The sequence below is a fragment of the Bacillus rossius genome, chromosome 3 (genome assembly GCF_032445375.1).
Source record: "Bacillus rossius redtenbacheri isolate Brsri chromosome 3, Brsri_v3, whole genome shotgun sequence".
Lineage (NCBI taxonomy): Eukaryota > Metazoa > Arthropoda > Insecta > Phasmatodea > Bacillidae > Bacillus > Bacillus rossius.
This window is the reverse complement of record NC_086332.1, coordinates 61,079,375-61,095,129: the sequence shown is the minus strand read 5'-3', so window position 1 is coordinate 61,095,129 and position 15,755 is coordinate 61,079,375. Positions and strand designations below refer to the sequence as shown.

The 15,755-nt window shown below is 34.2% G+C and overlaps 1 protein-coding gene across 1 annotated transcript in view; it reads left to right on the top strand.

Annotated features, from left to right (window-relative positions):
* Positions 1 to 15,755, top strand: part of LOC134530768 (zinc finger protein 616-like) — a 65,016-nt gene that overhangs the window by 310 nt on the left and 48,951 nt on the right. The window lies entirely within an intron of this gene.

The following is a 15,755-nucleotide window of genomic DNA, read 5'->3' as shown; positions in this document are numbered from 1 at the left end:
CTCATAGCTTTGGTTCATTTTAGTTCCGTTCTGATTTTACTAACTTTGCTTGTTGAATATCTTTGATGTGTTTCATTTTGGATCATGTGTGAATTACTCTAATTAATCACATACCTACATAGTTTATGTGTCGTCGCGCTTCAAACCTTCGATTCAAGGGTTTCCTTTCGAATACTAGTTCATTAAAATGACAGTAACGATCATCAATGAATTGCGTTGAATGGATCCAGTTACGTTACACTATTTTATAGTCAATATTCAGTAACGCCCGTCTGTAAGAACTTTGTTTATTAAAATGTGCTAGAGCTAATGATACTGATTTTTCTGTGCTTTAACCAACAACATTCTTGCCATTTGGCCACTGTAAAAATACAAACTTATTTTTTTGACGACATGTGTGTAGTATTGACTGGTGGTGAATACAAAGTTATGCTCAGGTTCACCCAAGCACTGCGTAGTTCTTTCCTCTTATTTTCCTTGCCTTTTTTTTGCATTAGCTATGGATGTATGTTAGTAATGGTTTGCCTTGCTATGTTTTTCAAAATTTCCTACTATTCCTTTTTTGTACTTGCATCAGATGTTTTAAAACCACAGGAGTTGGTAGTTCTGGATAATTTTATGGAGTAGCAGCTTGTGAAAACAAACAAATTCCAGTTATATTTTTAGTTCTAAATACTTTTTGAGTTCTGTAAACATTCTTTAATTTCACAAATAGTTAAGAAAATACCCTATTTTTTTTATGCATGAAAACTTTCTGCGAGTGAAAGATTTGTTAGGTTAGCTAATTACAAATATTTACTGATAACAGTTTGAAAATATTTTAGTACAACAAACCTTTTGGTCTCATCACACCTGTTCAATATATGGCAGAATATTAAACTTACTGATAAAAGGATACTGATTAAGCATTTGTCATCAAAAGTGAACCTTTTTGGTAAATATGTAGAGTAGCGGTATTTGCGGGAAAAAAAATGTTAAAAATCTGAAAATACTTTTATTATATGCTCTTTCACTTCCTCTTTTCATTAAACCCGGCAGAGATAAGAAATTCCAAATACTTTAGGAGATATCAAATTTTTTAATTTTCATAGTTGTGCGATATTTGTTAAAAAAAATTTAAAAATTCTGAAAATACTTTTATTTTATGCTCTTTAACTTCCTCTTTTCATTAAACCCGCCGGAGATAAGAAATTCCAAATAATTTAGGAGATATCAAATTTTTTAATTTTTATCACAATACCTGTGCATTCATGCGGCTTTTACCATTGTTTCTTGTTTACGAGTATGACATTTTTTTCCTTGCGGTGTTCACCATTGTTTACCCGCCTGTAACTTAGGTGAGTTTTTAACATTTCAAATGTTAACAAATAAAACATTAGGTATTTGGATATTGTTGCGCAAGTTATAAGTGTAAAAAAAAAATTACGTGAGTTCCTACTGTTTATCCTTTGTCCCGGTTTGTTAGGTCAGGTCAGTTACATTATAAATACTTTAAAACTAAACAACCATTAGAATTAATTCATATTATTTTTAATGTCCACTTAGTTTGAAAGTATTTATAATGTAACTGACCTGACTTAATCGACCATTTTAATTAATTAGGCATTCACGAACACACAGCAAAATAAAAAAATTGCGACGGCCGAATGATAGCACAGGTCTTGTATTGTAAAATAAAAACGGTGATATCTCCTAAAGTATTTGAAATTTCTTATCTCCGCCTGGTTTAATGAAAAGAGGAAGTGAAAAGTATATAATAAAAGTATTTTAGGATTTTTATCATTTTTTTTTCCGCAAATACCGCTACTATACATATTTTCCCTAGACTGTAGTATAATTTCTTGCATTAATTAAAATTTGCTAAGAGAAAAGGGGGAGAGGGCCGTATAGGGTTTGAAGATCTGCCAATATTGCTTAATCCTTACATAAGGCTTTTTGAATTCCGAATATAATCCTTAAAATTTGATAGGGGAGATAGCCATGAACAAAACAATTGATGAAAAGTTTTTTAAACATAAAAAAAGCTTTAGTGTTTATAAATACTTCTGAAACACACTGAAGAGGGATGGTAAATGTAGATTTTAGGCTCATTTGAGAGAAATTAGGGAGTGTTTATAAAAACTTCTGTTTTTTTTATTATGTAGTTTTTTTAATTCTTATTGGATTCCTTAGGAACACAATATAAGTTGGTTAAAAATTATTACAGACAAAACATGAATGGAAACTTGTTTAAATCAAAATAAGGTAAACTCTTTACACGGCAAAATTACATAATCAAAATAAAAATTTTGAAAATAAAATTTACTAACTAATAATCACAGTAAGATACTGCATGTAGGCAGGTATGATCACAATAATTGCTTACCTCACACTCAGGAAACAAATGGATAGATTTTATTTCCACCTTATAATTTTTTTTGATGTCTTTTCTAATGATGTACTACATTTGGTAGGAGAAATGTTGTGAATGGAATGAAAGTCAATTGGAATGGAAATTTATCATCAGGGTGCTGCCATCTGTTGAAGTCCCGGAAATCTTGGTAAGATGGTGGACCCATGTGATCATCCTATATACCTATTGCTTTTGTGAACATCACAGAATTTACACTACGCATAGGTATTAAAAAATAAAATTCAATAATAGTACAATTATTCTTCATCACTTTAATAATCTATACTAATATTATAAAGCTGAAGAGTTTGTTTGTTTGTTTGTTTGAACGCGCTAATCTCAGGAACCACTGGTCCAATTTGAAAAATTCTTTCAGTGTTGGATAGTACATTTATCGAGGAAGGCTATAGGCTATATTATATTATCAATAACATTAGGGATCCTTACTAAAAGTCCAATTTAGAATCAAATGCATTGGAGGGGGTTAGATATAACATGCAGTACACGTACGAAGCGTGTGTTGACAATGCCGCAGGCGCATAGAAGTTTATTTCCTATTGCCTATTAACATTGTTGCCATGCACTAGATGCCTTATCATTCTTAATTTTCCCATACAAGTAAAAAAAACCCGTGTGATATTAACAACGAAGCAATCAGTACCCTCATAAGAGTTCAATTAGTATTTAAATACTTTTTATCACTTTAAATCGCAAACCTAAACTATTGTTTTTTTTCTTCCTCTCTCTGTGTTTAATTTGTTTTTTTATTGCCCTTTTTTTCAATTATATATATTTTACAGACTTGAAACTTCACAGTAATGTTCCTTATGTTACGCAGGATGACATTTTCCAAAAATTGGATCCCATGGGTGGTTAAAACCAGGCAACAGTGGGTACTTTGTCTGCATGAGAATAGGATTTTGCATTGTTCATGCCTTCTGCGTCTCCATGGCAACGGGCATCGCGCGGCAGTGGCGTACCCACAAGGAGGGGCATGTATAATGAGCGGCGCAAGAGTGATCTGCCTGTAGACTGCCGTAACGAAGTACGGGTACATCAGTTGTACGTTGCGTGCACGAGTCGGGGAAACCATCGGTGCTATTCATTTTCTCTCCGGTACATTATACAGCATTGTAATAAATTTTCACTGAATTTTTTTATTTACCATTACTGTAAATGGGAGATGTGGCTTAATTTTTTTCCATTAGTATAGCCGTGCGAAGCCGGGTCAGGCAGCTAGTTTATAATAATAAAAAGAAATGACAACTTAAAATAATATTCATTACAATTTTAATAATCCTTATTATATTCAACTAGAGATAGTGGAGCTTTTTTATCATACTATAGAGATACCTACAAGAAATTTTTAGCCTACATTATTCGACACCATGAAAAAAAAAAGGATTTTGTGTTGAAATTTTTACTATAAGGTTAAGGTTTTTTGTAGGATTTATTTACATACTGATTTCTATCATTTAAACAAAAACAAGTATACATACTGTTACAATTTATAATGTGGGGAGAATGGGGTTCGTAAGGGATAGCCCAATTAGGTTTTTTGACATTTTTATTATTATTAATTACTTATATTTGCATTACAAATAAATAATTGTACCTACTTCAAAAAGTCTGATCACAATTCTCTAGCACTTAAAAATGTTTATTCTCAAGTCACTCAATGTTTGTCAAGTTCTGCAATTCACAATCCTCACTGGAGCTAGGCTCAACAGTGGTTCGTCCCTTACCTCGTGCTTACCCACACACACAGTCTCGCACCACTCTGGGAAGAGGGGGGGGGGGGGGGGTTGTGTCTCACCGTCTTAGATAATGTTGCACTTCCCTTCTTTCATGGAACTCTCCAAACTTGCTTGGAACTCGCAGCACTCGTTGCGGGACTCGCTTTCGGAACTCAAGGCACTCACAGCACTTCGCAGAGGTCAATGTTGCTGCTTAAGGTCTGGAGGTGTCCTTCTCTAGCCAACAAGCGGCTGTGATGAGTCGTGTCATCCCGGGCCGACCCGATGCCAGAACAGTCGAGAAGGGCAGCGTCCATTCTCGCAATTCCACGCTGTGGCCCACGGAATCCCCAAGGCTGCTCATTACTAGAAAACAGAGCCGAGGCAGGACGATTCGCTGGGAGTGGAGGGGGGAAGAGAGAGCGACGACTCTTGTAATCAGGCCAGGGATGCATAATGCCTTACGTCAGTGTACGGCATGACACGGCGCATGACTCCAGTGACCATGTAGGGCTGCCAGCCAGCTCTGAACCTGGCGCGTTTCACTGTCCTGTATTCGTTATAATACATATAGGTACCTATTGTTATAATATGTGTTTAAAAATGTTTCAGGTTAATTTTGTTTTATGGCATCTATTGCACTGCAACATAAAAAATACTTAAAAGATACCTGACGACTTCGGCCCGTGGCTATAACAGTTTCTGCATGCATGCACATTGGACTTTCAACCTGTTGAATTGCCATTATATAATGCATGCTTATTTCATTGCTTTTCTAGTACATACTAAAATTTCACCTTCAATGTTTCTTGGGATGTATAAGTATAGCACCAGTTGAAAGGGGAAAAAGTAATTAGTGAGTGAAGGAATTAATTAATTAAGCTTTATGTCTAGTTAACATCAAGGCAATTAGAAATGATGAGAATGGAAATTTTTTTTAGTAAATTGGTGGGGGGAAACAAAAGTACTCCAGAGAAAACCAACATGTTTATGGGTTATGGCATCATTAACCTTTTTTCTCTCACTTGTGACAAATTTTGGAATTGAACTTGGATTCCTAGATGGATGGTGTTTGGTCTGATTACTTAACCACTGTAGGTCAAAAGACAATGACAATTTTTCATTTCTTAAAATATATGATATGGTAATTTCAAGCTATACTGAAGATTTCTATTTTAAAACAAATCCAAACTTCATCATGTCACCAGCTGGCCTCTACGTTCAAGACCAGGGCTGACAACCGTGCACACGCTCGCCAGAGAGGGCTAAATATAATTTTATATCAAAAACTTCAAAACCTGTACTGTCACTAAACCAACTCCCCTCTTTACCAGCGGTGCGTGCTAAAGGCAAAAGAAAATTAGCAGAGCAAAAATAATAGAGTAGAAACGGAAACATGCTGTTTTATTTATTGTGCAAAATAGTTATAATACAGGCATTCCATAGTAACGGGTGTTACGTCCGGACAAAAAAAAAAGTCAATATTAAATAAACTAAAAATGTTAAGAAATCATTTGACATACCTATTAATAGCACTTTGCTAAATGAATATAAGTATTGCTGTAGAAGCAGTTTATTAGCATATCAAATGCAAAATAAAGTATGGAAAAAATGGTAACGGGTGTTACAGCAAATGGACATCTTATTTTAGTTCAGAGTGATTAATCTCAAAACTCTGTGAACTGAAATTAAAAAAAAATTGGAAAAAAAATTGGAAAAAAATTATGAATCCAAGCCAAGCTTATAGGCTTCACACTGATGTCAAGAAGTTGTTTGTAGACAAACTATTAACCAATCCATTAGTAAAATAGTAAAGTAACAGGTGTTACAAGGTTAGTAACGGGTGTTACACATCCTAAGTACCCATGGATATTGTCCAAGGTATAGGTCAAAGATGACAAAATAATGAAATAAAAGTAAGGTGTAACTTGTCTATTCGCTAAAAAATATGTTTAATCTCGAAATAAGCATATACTATATTTAATTTTAGTTCTCACAGCTTAAACTAAATATATTTATATACATCTACTCATTCTTTTAAACATAACTTATCTAATATTTTCCAAATTTCAACATCATTGTGTATGTATAGGCTACTATTTGGTTGGTTTGGTTATTTACTAATTAAGTACTTAAATTAAATGAACACATAATATCCTCCTAATGACAATTTTCATTAGCCTAGTTCACAAGATTTCTGAAATATCACTGATAACATGCTCTAGTTTCCATTAAAAATTACACAATAGCAAAACAGAATTATAAACTGACTTATTACTACAAGTAAATGTCTACCTAAACTCTTTCAAACACATCTACTTTTTTTTTTTTTTTTTTTTTTTTCAAATTTGTACAGAATTGTGAAAATACCCTTTGGCTGTATGTTTGGGTTTGGTAATTTACTAATTACTTGATTGAAATGTAGATATGTAATGTCTCCACCATCGGCAATAAAGACAGTTTTGTCTGGTCTACGAGATTTCAAAAACATCACTGACAAACACTTTTCATCATCTACGCTTCCTTGAGAAATTGCAGCATATCTATATACAGTTCCTTCTGAATTATTGCGACCTCGCAAGCTTGGAAAATTTATTAGAAAAAACATACCAGACTGTATATCTCCTGGGTTAGCAATAGAAAAAGTTTCTATAAACTGGCAACTTTCAGGATTGTCCTCACTGCCTGAATCTGAGTACACATCATTGTAATGGAGACGACACCCAACCTCTGTCAACACAGATACAGATGGTTCAAAATCAGATTCATCAATTTCAGCTCTAATCGTAACTTTTGACATCAAACTTGATGATGTCTTCCCAACTAGAATGTTATTAAAATCGTACACCCTGAAGTGATGACTTGCTTGTATTTGTGGAATTGGAAAAACACTTTTCCAGTAGTTATTTAGTACAGTTTCATTCTGTAACACCTCTGTCTTGTCAACATAAAAACTTTCTATTCCAGTAACTTTCCTGTTTATGTGATCATGGAAAGCTCTAGCAGTTTCAATGTGAATTCTTCTGTCACCTTTTACTGTCATCCACATATATCATTTGACTGTAGATATTATATTAAAGTGTTCCCAGCAAAATAAACTAAGAGGTATTAAGGACTAAAGACAAGACGTGAAAAAGAAGTTTCATGTTATTACCTAGTTTTAATTTAAACACACAACTTTGGTATACACTGCCAGGAGAGTGTTATACTTTCTTTTACACATATTACTTAAAATAATCCAAGGTAAGCTACTTTACTATAATTACATTTATAATTTAAATAGCTTGTGAAAGGTTATGAGGCAGTTATTGTGGGACAGTTTGGCAGATAAAATTCCAACTAACCATTTAAAACAAGAATTGGTTTCATAACACATCTACAAAATTATTTTTGGTTAAGTTTTTGTTTTCCAGTACAATAATATGGTCCCTGAACAATTTCTTTACACAAAATCAACATGTTAATATGTAGCGCTTGTAACACCCATTACCAATGCTACGTAACACCCGTTACCATATTTTTACTCCTTAAATTTCAATATTAATATTTTCTTTGGTAATCAAAATGCTACTGAGAGACATAACCTCACTTTTGTTAGACATTAATTTTATAAGTGTTATGGTTTAGTTATTATGTAAACTTTTACATGTTTTTGGTAACGGGTGTTACACAGATTATATCAAAATAAACTTGAGCTATATTGAAGCAATTTTTAATTATCTTACTATTATTGAGAATGTTGCACCAAAGTATAAACTTTCAACAAGGTCACTGCACTAAAATCAAAGGCATCAGCTGATTATCAATATTAAAAACAATATTGCCAACTTAATTAACAATTTTACTCTTGATTCCCCACACAGATAGACAAAGTTAAACTGTAGAAAACAAAAGAAATAATTAATGAATCATAATAATTTTTTGGACAATGGACTGTGAGACTTTTTTCTACAGTATTATGTGAATAAACATTGTTTATAATTTTTTGAAATTTTTTGCACTTAGGCTCATTTTGGTATGGAATGGCCCAATATGGATCATGGCTCATTCCAGCTAAATAACCAACTACCTACCAAAAGCTAATATTGTAAATACAAAAAATATTATCTAACAATAAATACATATAGGAAAGCTATCCTATATAAATATCTAGATTTCTTTAAAGTTCGTAAATAGATAAAGGGGTCTCTATAAAATATTAAATAAAAATCAATCGTTTGAACGCTGGAAATCAGTTCTCACTTCACAAGTCCGAAAAGGGCGTAAACGTATCCTACAAGGTAAGTTCCAAAGAGTAGTTACTCAAAACACAAATAGTACAAGTTCTGTGCACAAAAATCACTTCAGGAAATTCTTTAAATATTAGCTTTAGTGTTGCACAACGTATTTATACTCACACGCCTCTTCATTTAACTATGCGTGGGGCTACATACACAAAATCAATTAGCTTGCACGGCAATCCATTCATTGACTATGTTGATGAATATCAAAATGAGGAAGTGTCTATTCAGTTCTGTACTATCATCCAAAAAGTACTAAAAATTCTTCGGCCTCTAAGCCCCAAATTATAAGACTGGAAGGATACTCCTTACTTTGAGACATTCGGCGAGGGGGCCCCCGTCGCCATCGTCAAGGCCCGTGACGGCAGCTGGTGTTAGTAGAAGTTCCGGAGTTCCATGTTGACCCGTCGGCAGTCAGAACAGCAGTCTCCTCGCGGCGGCAGCCGCGGCGCCCTCACACTCGCGCGATTGTCTGCTGTTTCGTTTCGGCCGGTCGGCCCACATCGTTGCTCAGTCCGAAAACACCCGAGCCAGCACCGACAGCATTCGCACGTAAAAGAACGGATTTAAGAAAAAATAACCATCCTAAAATATTTATAAAATTATTAATCCTTAACATAAAGAAATAATCCAAATGAAGTAGCAATAAATAGATAAATCAAAGGAAAATAATGACCAACTTAACAAAATAAACCCTAACTAAAGCGAGACAGTTACCGATTCGTGCCACGTTCGCGTGAAACGGTAACAATCACATCAATAACACAGTAATGTAATAACATGGCCACATTTTTGAGGAATATTTTCATATGAAGTAAATAATAATGAACTGAATGGAAATTCCATAAACATAGTGCTTATTGTGTTTAAATAAACATCACTTCATGACGGTTCAGTCACACCTGCCATGTTTTTTCTTGTCATTACTTGTAGTTGAGGGCTATTTATAATATTTTAACTAGGCAACTCCATTGGATATTTTGTTTTGTCATAATTATTTTCAACAGACATTTGTGTAGTGTAATATCATGGGTGTAAAAACACGTGCAATTCTTCGGAACTATCATCACTTTCATGCTTCTTTACACTCATGATATTACACTGAGTGAATATCTGTTGAAAATATCTGTGACAGAACTACAAATCCAAGGGAGTTACAGAGTTAAAACATTATAAATATCACTTACATACAAGTAACAACAACCAAAAAATAAACATGGCATATGAGACCAAGCCTTAAGCAACATTAATTGCCAATCACATAGAACCACGCTACTGAAACTTGATAAAAAGATAGCATTTAAAATTGCCTTAGGTTGTTACATAAAAATGGTATCTAGTCGAAAGCAAGAAAAATATCAACAAGTTTCTAAAAAATACCTATTCGGGTCATTCCATGCCAAATCAACCAGAAAATAATAATTTTTAGCATCACCATCTCCGAATTAAAAAAAACTTATTGAATTAGCAGTAGGTGTGCAGAAAAGTGCATTTTAGCAAAGTTACAGCCCCCTGTGAATAATACTTTTTATACAGCAGTGTTGCCAACTTGTGGAAAAAGTGGAAATTTTGCTGCGCAAGGTCCTATAAAAATATTTGTAACTTCCTTTGTAGTTGAGTGAGAACCTTGATGTAGGGCTGAATAGAAAGCTAGAAACGTGTACTTTGAGATAAAAATAAGTTTAACGAATCTTAAAAGAAATTTGTTTCAAGGTCATGTTCATGTAACCTGTGACCTTGAAAATTTTGAAACGTTTATTTTTGAAAAATGTGAAAAAATTGTATGTTATGAAGTGCATTATTGGATATAAGTTACATAATTGTCATTTTGGGATGGATCTGGGAACATAAGCTACACCTCAAATACTGACTAGGGATGCAGTGGAATTGAGCCACTTTTGCACCCAATGTTCTTAGAGCAAGTTCAGACAAGTGTATATAATCACGTCAGTCTCACAAAGCAAGGTCAGTCTTAGTGCAGCTTTGTCATTGACAACAGTGATATACATTTGGTGTGAATTTCTTATGTTTAGCCGTATTGATAAATACTTTGCAACAATGGAAAAGAATTACATAAATACACAGTGCTGTAATCCATTTAATATTCAGGGTCACAAAAGCAGCAGAAAACAGTTGAGTTGAGAAATGTTCTTCAGTGGATGATACAGAAACAACCACACCTGCAGACTGGACAGAAGGTATGTGATTCATGTCAGAAACAAATCTCAATAGCAAGTGCAAGTACTACACGGGAGGAAGAGTACAGTGAAGAGGAAAGCTCAACTGACAGTGATGAAGAGGAATCAAGCATGGATGTAGTGTTGCACACATTTAATAACAGTCTACCAAGTATAGAGGAATCACCCATAAAGAAAAGAAAAGTGAAAACAGCAAAATATGCAAGGAAAAAAGTAATGAAAATATCGTCTGCAATTCAAGAAATAATATTTCAAATCCCTGTACCAGAAGTAGGAGTATCACAGGAAAAAAGTTGTGATGAAAATATATTAGAACAATTGAAGGAAAAGTTTGAAGGGTGTACAGAAAGAAGTATGAATGTGCAAATTTTGACTATTTTACCTAAAGGGGTCTGTCCACAAGAAAGTGGACATAAAACATTTTTTCAAAAATATTTTTTATGCATACAATTTAATGTTTTTCAGAGAGCTAATATATGGGAGTATGTTGGCTGCCTTGATATTTTCGGCGGGAAAAATGTTTACTTGTATTATTAACAGCTGATTGAGAGTACACAGTACCTAGGCCCTACTGTTAAAGTGATACTAACATACATTAACCTGATCTGTAACTGAATTTATCTTTACTTTTATGAAAGACGGAAGATAACTGGATGTAACAAGAAAATAACTAGGATAAAATGTAAGTGTAAATAAATATTTCATTTTGATTTATTTGAATTTAGTATATATTCTTAATGCTTGATCAATATCAGGTCATGCAATGTAACGTGAGTTACCAAAAACAAATATTTTTAATTTTAAAATGATAAATATATATATGACATAAAAGAACTTTCAGAATTACTGCAAGATATTTGTTCCAAGTAACCCCAAGACTGAAATAATTTTTTTACATAACCCCAAAATTAATATTTCAGTCTTACATTTGTGTAACGTGAGTTACCATTTACCTAGGACTAGAATGATGTTTTTAATATCATGACCCATTTTCTGGCTATAGAGTATCCTTCCAATATTTTATTACAGAACAGGTAGAAGCATATGTCAAAGCCAAGATGGGCATCTTGGATTCATTAATAAAGGTTAATAGGGTCATGTTCGTTAATAAAGTATATTGGTTTGTGGTAGGCTTAATGTAGGTTGCAAATTTATTCTGAAAACATAATTTTATGTTACAGAATTATTTTTTACAGAGACATGGCGTTAAGTGCAGCAGAAAAGATGAGAAGGCTGCGACATAAATTAAAAGAAAAGGGGAAGTATGAAGAATACAAAGAGAAGCAGAGACAACAAATGAAGAAAGTCAGAGACAAGAAATAACAACAGCTTTCAAAGCTCAAAAAAAGAAGACAAGAGGCTATAAGATTGGAAGAAAGAAGGAAAACAAGAGAGAGAGTAGTAGCTAAACATAGATGCTTAAAGAAAGAAAGACAGAGAAGTCAAGCTTCTCCATGTGTCATGTATAAGAGTGCATGTTCATCGGGAAAAGCCATTAAACGTGATAAAATGGCACTACCAAAATCCCCACGTAAGAAAGCATATGTAGTAAAAAAATTGTTTGAATCCATCCCAGGCATCAACGATATTAATCATACTAAGCACACAAATTCATTGGCTTTAAGTTCAGAGACTATTAGTAAAGTCGTTGAGTTTTATGAACGCGATGACATTAGTAGACTAGCCCCTGGTCTGAAAAATGTAACAACAGTAAAGCATAGTCATGGTTCTAAACAAAAGCTCCAAACTCGACACCTTTTCTCATCAATTCGTGAAACTCATGCTTTGTTTTGCGAAGAGAATATAGAGACTATAATTGGTAAATGCAAATTTAGCGAACTGCGACCTAAACATGTAAAATATTCCAGTAGGTTGCCACACAATGTTTGTTTATGCAAATACCATGAAAATTTCATTTTTGCTATAAATGCCTTGCATTCTACTTTTCCTTGCTTTCCCAAGTACACTAAAAATTTCTGGGATAAATATCTCTGTCAACCTCACAGAGAAGATTGCTGGCTAAGTAATTGTGAAGACTGTAAAAATAAGCTCCATAAGTGTATGGCAAAACTGTTAGAGGAGAATGGTGCGTCATGTAATGTCAAATGGCATGTTTGGAAAGAGCTCCCAGAAGGTCTACGCAAGGTTGTAGAGGATGACAGCGCAGAAACACTCGTAGCATATATAAACAGTATTTGTAATGAATTTCTAAAACATTCATTCACAAAAAGGGAACAAACTAATAGTTATCGAATTGACCGATCTAAGACTGCATCTCCACACCACGACAAGAAAATTGCGCTGGTACAGGTAGCCTTCTCGGAAAATTACACATGCATTGCCCAACAGGAAATACAAAGTTATCATTGTAACCAGCCACAAGTATCTTTGTTCACTTGTTGTCTGTGCTATGAAGGAAAGTAGCACCCTGTTATTGTTTCTGATAATTTAAATCATTCAAAAGATACCATTGTTGCCTACATGTCCAGAATTTTTGATGAGATTCCCACAGAAGTAAGCGAAGTCAGAGTATGGTCGGATGGACCAAGTTCTCAATTCAAGAATAAATTTATTGCTGCTAGCTTGAAGCCTCTTGAAAAGAGACACAAGAAGAAAATAATGTGGAATTATTTTGCAACATCACATGGTAAGGGACCAGTAGACGGTATTGGAGGATCTGTTAAGAGGCAAGTTCAACAGGCAGTGTTGAGTGGAAAAGGTGTTATTTATAATGCTTCTGATTTTTGCAGCTTAGCGAAGAAAGTCAGTAATGTCACTGTATTGCACATGTCTGTTGACGAAATTGATTCGTTGAATAAGCAACTGGACGTGAAAAGCATATTTGAGGAGGCTGACACTGTTCCAGGAATTACGAAAGCACATTGCATCATTTGGGAAAAGAAATGCTTGAAGACCTATGCCCAGTCAATTTCTAGTTTTCCTTCAAACTCTGAAAAAAAATCACAGAGAGTTCCGGTTTATAACCTTATATATGACAGTGAAGATAACTCATCTGATGATGATGATGTGGAACCGGTGGGTTCCATCTCAAAAGTTGCAATAACAAATGGAAGTTTTGTTCTTGTTGAATTCAGTGAAGAGAAAAACTCACATACAGTAAGTCCTCGGTTTACGTCGGGGTTACGTTCCTGAAAACCGCGAGGTAAATAGAAACGACGCAAAATGAGCCATGTTTCATGCCACCGGCCGGCCACGGCCCAAGGTCGGCCGGAAGCGCTGGCATACAGACGTGACAACGGGCAATTTTATCAGCAAATGACAACCGACAGCGTGGGAAACAAGTCCAACTAGTACTTCTCAGCTTTATAGAATGGTTATTTAACCAGCTGCTTTATTACCTTTATTGATTGAAATATAAAGCAGCGGAGAGCAGGAAGCATCCCTCATGATGTATGATAAGGCGGTGAACGTGTAGCTTACGCTACATAGCATAAATTAACTACCGAAGGAAACAAAGAATTATAAACAAATTATATACGGTTTTTTGGTTAAAATAAAGATTTACGGTCATTGTAAACAACGTTATTGTGAATCGGCGAAAACTTAAATTGAAACATGAGTACTCAAACATTAGCGACGTTAATCCGAAACGACGTAAATCGGTACGACGTAAATAGAGGACTTACTGTATCAAGTTTCGATATGTGGCAATATGTCAAAGCGAAATCGATGAGCAGTATGATATCAAGATAATGTCTCTTAAGAGTGTCAACAGCAAGCAAGTTTTTAAAATTGATGAAGAAGACATCACTTTTGTTAAAGAAAATCAAATTGTCAAAGTTTTACATTGTCCAGAAATTGTCATGCGAGGAAAGCGGATGCATTACAAATTCAAGAAAAATATTAACATTAAAGAAAAGTAGTTCTTTCTAATGATTAGACTGTGCATACAGATATGATAGAAAATAGAAATTTTTATTACATAAGTTGTAGTAACACAATACCATCTCATTTATACAGTAGGCCTAATGCATTAACAAAGCACCTTTAATTAATTTTTCGTTTGTTTTATTTGTGCTTTAAGTCCAAATTTGATATGTAGACAAAATGTAACGTTAGTTACCGTAACTTGAGTTACCAACATGTTAATGCTTACATTTTCATTTTGACAATTGAGGTATTATATATGATTCTGTAACTTTACTGATTGAAATTTGTAACTATATTTGGCAGGATAAATAGCATTTAATTTTTAAACTAACTATATTAGCAGAAAATTAGCATCAGAGATATAATTTGGGAATGTGATGTCCCTTTTATGTAACGTGAGTTACTAGATAATTTGGTTTATTGTTAAGTGCAATATTAATCAGAAGTACATGAAAATTGAGGATATTCTTCATAAATACAAAATGGTTGTTTTCTTACAGTTTTAAACATTTTCTTTGTCTTAGAATGAGAATAATAACACAATATACTTCAAATTAATTGTCAAACCGTAACGTGAGTTACCATGGACACACCCAAAGATTGGAGTATTAGCAGAATACAGAAGGAATTCCCAACTGCAACGAACTACATGATACGAACATCAAAGAAGTTAGTGAAGGAAAGTGGAATAATGACATCACCTAATCCAAAACCAGGGAGAAATCTAGACTGCAGTGTCGTCCATATTGTTCAGATGTTTTATTCAAACGACAATGTAAGCAGAATGATGCCTGGTAAAAAGGACTTCGTAACTATTCAAATTGGCAATACCAAAGAACACAAACAAAAGAGGCTCCTACTAAACAATCTGAGAGAAGTATATGCCTTGTTCAAACAGGAGCATGCAAGTGTCAAAATTGGTTTCTCCATATTTGCATCTCTACGGCCTAAATATGTGGTTTTGGCAGGATCTAGTGGGACACACACTGTATGTGTCTGTGTAACACACCAAAATATGAAGTTGTTAATAGATGGCTGTAATGTGGCCAAACTAATGGAAAGAGAAAAATCTGTTAACATATTACCACTATGTGGCTCAAATGATGTGTAATCCTCCCCAAATTAAATGTTTTTTCCATGAGTGTGCGAATGTCCAGGCCCTGATAACATACGAAAATCACTGGAGACTACATTGGAGCAGAATTCAATTGAAACTGTAACATTCAAGCAGTGGGTTGCATCAAAAGTTTACACACTT